Source organism: Sarcophilus harrisii, chromosome 6 (assembly GCF_902635505.1).
Source record: "Sarcophilus harrisii chromosome 6, mSarHar1.11, whole genome shotgun sequence".
Lineage (NCBI taxonomy): Eukaryota > Metazoa > Chordata > Mammalia > Dasyuromorphia > Dasyuridae > Sarcophilus > Sarcophilus harrisii.
The window spans coordinates 2,746,029-2,752,750 of record NC_045431.1 but is presented as its reverse complement, the minus strand read 5'-3'; the positions used below and the strand labels follow the sequence as shown (position 1 = coordinate 2,752,750).

Sequence of the window (6,722 nt, the reverse complement as noted above, 5' to 3'; positions counted from 1 at the left end):
GTTTTCTTGAGTTGTTAAGCTCTAAACAAACATCACGGAACATTTTAACAAAACTGGCTAGGCTGTTCCTCTAGTCCCCACAGTCATTGCTAGTCCAGCCTTTCCAGTTTAACCACCAGATCTGGGGTTCCGCTAGCAAGGTCTTTGTCACCATAACAAAACGAGGCGTCGGAGGAGTATGTTAGTGCAGGATTTTGTGCTGGAGATAAGTCTCCATGTGCAGGAGTGACCTGTTGTGTCTGGCCAGGTTCTCAGGACGGGGCCTTAGGAACTTCGTGTGTGTGTGTGTGTGTGTGCGTGCAGATGGAAGGGGTGACAACCTACCAAACACCCACCCAAGTGACAGGATCCTTGGGGGTACTGGGCTCGCTTCTGCTCAAGCCTTGGGATGTCACCATTGATGCTGCGGTGATGGAGCAGCAAGAGGAGCCACTGTATTTTACGCTCCGTCCCCTCTCCTTCTGGGGAACGTGGGCCAGGGGAGCCACGGTGTTTTACGCTCCGTCCCCTCTCCTTCTGGGGGACATGGCTGCTCTTGAAGTAGCTCTTTTTGGAAATTTGCATTCAGTCTTTTAGGGGATCGGATGCTTTCTACAGAACACAGTGGCATCATAAAACTTTCCTTGCCCGTTTATCTGCCTTAGAAGAACAAATAGGAAGTTGTTGCAAGGCTCTGAGGAGGTGATGGTAGCTGCTCTAGAGTCTGGTCCTGGAATACAGAAATAATGGGACGGATTGGAGAGAAAATCTGGAGCAGAATCTAGATCTGGCCCCTGTTTGTAAGGAGTGTGTGGAAGTGGGCAGGGTCAAAGACAAGGCTGGAAGGCCACTGGCTGGCTGGAGCTGGGGGGATGACGTTGCTACAGATGGAGAAGCAGAACACAGGAGGAGGACAGATTACAATACTATAGCAAGCAGGGGAAGCTGAGCAGCAGGAGGCCAGCTCCGCCTTTAAGAAGAAAGCAGATTTCCCCATGAGCCACGAAAGAAGAAGCTGGCTTGAGAAAACCTTTGGAGGTTCAGGTGAAGGCTAACAGGGAAGTGACCCTAACAGGATCAGCGCCAGGGGATCAATAAACATGGAGCAATCTCGAGTTCACTATCAAAAGGCCCTGCCCAAGATAGAGAAACAAGAGGATCCTGAGGCTGGTTCTTCCGGGTCAGTCCAAGGCATAGCTCATACTGGGGAAGAGGGGGAGCTTGCAGAGCAGCAGGGCTTCTGTCTGCCTCAGGAAAATCCCCAATACGGCAAAAAGGTCATGTCCCTGGGTTGGAGTAATCAGGTGAATGATCAGCCCCTCCCAGCAGGAGCGCCAGACTCTCAAGCCCACCGAGTGGGTCGCTTCTGGGCCTTGCTCCGGGACCTTGAGGCTTTAGGAGTGACTTGGGGCTCCACCAGCTCTTTCCATCCCAGGAGGGAGGCCCTTTGGTCCCAGGAGGGAGGCCTTTTATCCCGGGAGGGAGGCCCTTTTGTCCTGGGAGGGAGGCCCTTTCCTTCTGGGAGGGAGGCCCTTTCGTCCCGGGAGGGAGGCCGGCCACTCGGTCCCATCCAGGTTCTTCCATGCACATACTCCGTGGAGGGCCTGCCCAACGAGCTTCCTCTGCACCCCTTAGCATCCCAGGCACGAGCGGCAGCGCTGACCACCTCTCTCTGAGCCTGGAAGTTCAGGGTTCCTGGGGAGGGTCCCGGTGTCGCTCTCATTGGCTGCCTTTGGGGGACTTCAGTGCCTCAGTTAAAGGCCTTGCTTTGCTGCTGACCGGACTCCAAGGGGGAGTTTCCGCTCGCTTTGCTGCTTGTTCTTCGTTTTCCAGAGGGCGGTGACGTTTGGATGGCGCCTGGATGCTTTGTGAACCGTATTTAAGGGAGACAGAGCTGCCCGCAGTGCGGCCTTCTCCCCGGCACCAAGTCCGGTGGCCAAAAAATCCGTAGATGAATTCGGGGGGCCGGATTGGGCCGGTGCTCCGGCGGAGCCCCTGATGTCCAAGTCCGGGGCGCTCTGGGGGAGACCCTGATGTCTGAGCCCGGGGCGCTCCGGGGGAGACCCCGACGTCCGATACAGAGTTGGTCCCGGTCCAGGGCCCGTCGCTCCCGAGATAGGCCTGAGATCAAGGTTCCCCACAAACGGCCCGTCTCTGCCAGGATAGAGTGCACTTGGCATTTTTCCCACTGGAAACTCCCACGTGGCAACAGGCTCGGGCAGCGGCCTGGTGCGGCTGGGAGGGAGGCGGGTGATGGGTGGGGGACGGAGCAATGGAGGCACTCCATAACAACCCGCTTCCTGATGCTGACTGAGGCCCGACTTCGCAGCTAAATGGGGCGCAGGAAATTCATGAAGGGGGGGCCTAGAGGAGCGAGCAGAGCTTCCATTTCCCCCTCCCCCCTCCCCGGGAGGGAACGAGAACAGCGGCTCCGGGCCGTCCCTCTCTGGGTCAGCTCAGGTAACGGGGGGATAAGGCGCCTTGGACGGGCGCCATTACTCACGCCTTCCTCCCTGCACCCACACAACATGCTCCCTGGGATTTCTGCACAGGACCAAGGCCCAGGGGAGCTGAGAAGCTGGGAGCAGGAAGTGCAAGTACAAAGAGCTCCCTCAGTTTCCTCATCTGGGAAATGGGGATAGAGAGGGCACCCGTTTCGTAGGGATGTTATGGAGCGCCTTGGAAAGCTTAAATCGCCCTATTAACTTTAATGATCACTATAACCCAAGGAAGAATAAGGTGCAGGCCGACAGGAAGTCTGGGGACCGAACCTCATTCCCCCAGAGAAGGTAGGGATGGAGCCAGGCTCCTTCCCGAGAACCCCCCCTCTGCCCCTGCCTCTGCCCAGGGTTCTGGGCTGCAGAAAGTGGCCTTTCCAGGGAGGGGAGGCTCCAACGGCCTCTCTCTGGCCCGGGCGGGTGCCAGTTGTGCCGCTCCGAGCTGAGGAAGGGAGGAAATACTGGGCTTGCTGCGGAGCGGGTGGGAAGGCCGGCGGCCAGGGGGACGAAGGCCACAGGCGGTGGGAGCCGAGAATGTGCTCCAGGGCCCGGGCACCTGCGCCCTTGGCCAAGCTTCGGAGCCCGGGGGGCTTGCCCCTCCAGGGCACCAAAAATGGGGGCATAAGGAGGAGGGGGAGTTCGGACTGTTCCTCTCGCTCTCCAACACCAGTGTTGTTCAGACTTCTCGGGCAATTCTAATTCAGTTCAACGAGCATTTGTTAGGCGCCTGCTGGACCGGATCTGAAGACAAAGCAGACTTCTGGCTCTCCTTGTAGGCTCTCCTGACTACGTAGGGCTTTGCTGTTCGGCGCTCCGGCGTGGCTCAGGGAGGGAAGGAACCCCAGGCCGTGGGTGCCTTGTCTCGCGGCCCACGAGCTGACCGCCACCGTACCATGACCAAACGGGGTCCTAGGGGCAAAGTGGGGGGCAGCTCAGGAGACGTTCCCCTTCTTCAACCTGTCTTTGTCCTTTGGGGCAGATGGAGACCACCCGGCCCCAGCCAGGGAGCATTTCAGGGCCCACCAATCGTAGAGCACCTGTCTCTGTGTACAAAAGACAAGTGAAAAAGTGGAACGCTTAGAGACGGGGGTCAAGCAGAAAGGAGGGATGGGTCAGAATTCCTGGCTTTGAGTCCCAGGGCCTATGTTTCCTAAATTGTGTGATTGTAGGGGCGGCAATCTCTCCGGGGCTCGGTTTCCTAGTCTATAAGATGGGAGTAAGGCTGATCCTCCTACTGCCCACTCACAGGATCATGGGGCTAATTGGGTGACAGTGCTTCATGGCCATAATGCGATCTTGGGTTACACGGGGCACAATTAAGGGTTCAACTCTGTCAAACAACTTGGAGGGTGGCAATTGAGGGGCAAGGTTGGCGTCAGGAGGACCTGGGCTTGGGTCCTGCTTCTGGGACCCCCACTTAGCTCTCCATGGCCAGGGACGGCAGAAGTGTGTGTGTGTGTGTGTGGGAATTTCCACACCTCACTCCCTCTCCCCTTTCCCTCCCAAGGAGACCCCTAAAAATGTGTAGATGTTCAGAAAAGAGGAATCAATATGGCGGCAGTTGTTGGGCAAAGATTCTTGGGGCATTCTTTCCTCCCTCATCAGCAGGCTCTTCTCACCCACATCGAGACCTCATGGCCTCCCAAAGAACTCCTCTCCCTTCTTGGCTTTCCACCACGTGGAAGACTCCTTCTAGGTCCTTGGAGAGTGTCTGGGAAAGCATTAGGTCATGTCGGGGTTTGTTCTGTGATCCCTTTTTCTCCTGGGTTAAGAGCATTTAATTAGATTGTAAGCTTTCAATTATCTTACACGTTTCAGGTAAGATTTTTATTTTAATGATTTCAATGTTTGCTTCGATGACCTTTAATTCTTGCTCAATCTGATTCCGAAAGCTTGCACTCCTTTTAAAAATGAGTTATTCTAGCTATTGGAAACCATTAATAATCAGTGAAATCCCACTCCCACGGGGGGGGGGGGGGGTCAGCCACTCCCGTACAAAGCAGTTTTGTGCGGCAGGAAAGGCGATTTCATTCTTTCATCTGCAAACACACGCTGACCGTTTCTCCGCCTCTTGCTTGACTCCGATCCTGCTTTCTGCAGGAAGTCTCCCTCGGTTTCCCCAAGTGGTTGTGGCGGCCGGTGACGGCCTGTTTCCAGTCATGTCCAGCTCGTCCTGAGCCTACGGGCCATGTTCCAAGCATTTTCCATTGTTGAAAAATAACACTTTCCTCCTACGAGCCAAGTCGCTTTGTGTAAGGGCTGAAACTCTGGAGGTGCACTGGGGTCGGACAACCGAGCACTTAAGGCTAATTACCTACTGGACAAGACTCCATTAGCTTATGCTTGGAATGGCCCTTCCCACCTTCTGTGCTGGCTCGATCTGTTGGGGTATACAGAGAAGCGCAGGGGGATTAGGGGGTGGGGTAAGACAAGCCAGGGCCACTTTGGAGGAGGACGAGGAGAAGGGAGGTCGGTCGATGGAGAGCTTGTGGCCGTTCGTCCATCCCCTTCACTTCTCCCCCAAAGACCAAGGACTTTTGCTTATCCTGCCTCCGGCTGATTTGAGGCCTCCAGGGAGCCAGCCCGGACTTCACAGCTTTGTGACTTCCATCCATCGCCCTTAGGGCTGGTGCTTAAATATGCAGCTTTTGACTCTAACTTGAGAAGACCCTTTGGGTGGAGGATGCTTCTTTTTTGTCCCTATGGCTTTGTATCCCTCAGCACAGAACCTGGGGCATAGGAGGTGCTTAAGGAGTGCTTGTGGGGTCGGATTCCCTGGCAGACGCCTCCGACTGTGCTATAGCACGGGATTCGTTATGATTTGGTGGAAAGAACGCTGGACGTCGGCCCTTTATCGCTTCATTTTCTGGGCGCCTGCTAGATGGAAGTATTTATGGATGCCTTGTCTCCCCATGAGGCTGTCCCTGACTAGTCCATGGGATACTTTAGCATCATAGAAACTTAGCTTTCAAACCAAACATTTGCAGTGGGAGGAATCATAGAAATCTGAGAATTGGAATTCTCTTCCTTTCTGAAAATGTTTCCTCTCTTTAAATTTATTTTAATTTAAATTTTAAAAACTGTGCCCTGAGTGCCCAGGATGATGCTGGAGGTGCTCTGGAAATGCTTCTTCTTGCTTGTCCGGTCCGGGTCCCTGTGAGAACACGAACTCTCCCTCCTGCTGACCCGGACACGAGGCCAGCCTTTGCCAGAACACCTCCAGCGCGAGGGAGCTGAGCCCACTTGGTATCTTATTTTGTGGTTGGGCAGTTGTAATTGTGACGTGTGTGTGTGTGTGTGTGTGTGTGTGTGTGCACAACACAATTTAGAAAATCCCCATCTGCACTTTGCTAGGCTGGGGACGCCTCCAGCCAGTTCAGATGAGCCCCGGACGTTCCACGGATCTCCTGAGTGACTTCCAGGGGCACTTTGCTGACTTGCCTGCGGTTCCATACCGGCACAGAGCTAGAATCCCGGTCCCCCAGCCTCTGAGTCCCGCCAGAGACCCCTCTGTCTTCTGGCTTGTCCTTGCAGCCGTGCCCTCCCGTAATCACCCGACTCTGGCTCTGCCTTTTGGCCCGCAGAGAACTGCTCGAGCATCCTTCCTCCTCAGGCCCTGGCCACTGAAGGCTGGCGTGTTTCCCACCTCTTCTTAGATCCAACTAATTACAGTCGCATCAAATTATGATTTGATTCTCCAGTACAATTACTTGAAGTACGTCTCTGCCTCATAATTTAGTACCTGGATATTCTTTTATGTTTTCAAAATATTATTCCTCTAATCTGCCTCCCGGCTCATACCCTGAAAGGCAAAGGGCCCTCACAGGAGCCCCCCGATCCCCCCCCCACCCCGATTCCCTGCGAGCACCGGCTCTCTCAGAGCCGGAGCAGCCACGTCCCCAGCGAACGCCAGGGCTCTGAGAGGCTGGCTCTTCTCCGTGGAGCCTGGGGCTCTCACCAGTCACTTTGCAGAGGGACAGGCCCGAGGAAGCCGCGAGTCCTGGGGCCCCAAGGACAGCGGGTACCGTCCATCCCATCCCAAAAGCTGTCCCCGACGGCCTTCCAAGGGTCCTGCCCCTGCCCCTGCCCCTCTGCAGCGCTCTCCGATCTAGTCAGGAGAACCACAGAAAGTTATCGAGGAAGAGGAAGCCGGGGCAGGGACACGCTCCAAGCTAGCGAGAACCTTGCTCTTACGTGGGAGGAAAAGGCCCCCTTCCCTTCCACAGACTTGGGAGTAATTTCTCT

At 55.4% G+C, this 6,722-nt stretch overlaps 1 protein-coding gene across 1 annotated transcript in view; it reads left to right on the top strand.

Moving 5' to 3' along the window:
- Positions 1-879: 879 nt before the first annotated feature.
- Positions 880-6,722, top strand: part of SLC2A9 (solute carrier family 2 member 9) — a 172,063-nt gene continuing 166,220 nt past the window's right edge. The window contains exon 1 of the mRNA XM_031942313.1: positions 880-1,159. The gene's annotated coding sequence lies outside the window, so the exon portion shown is untranslated. The remainder of the gene's footprint in view (positions 1,160-6,722) is intronic.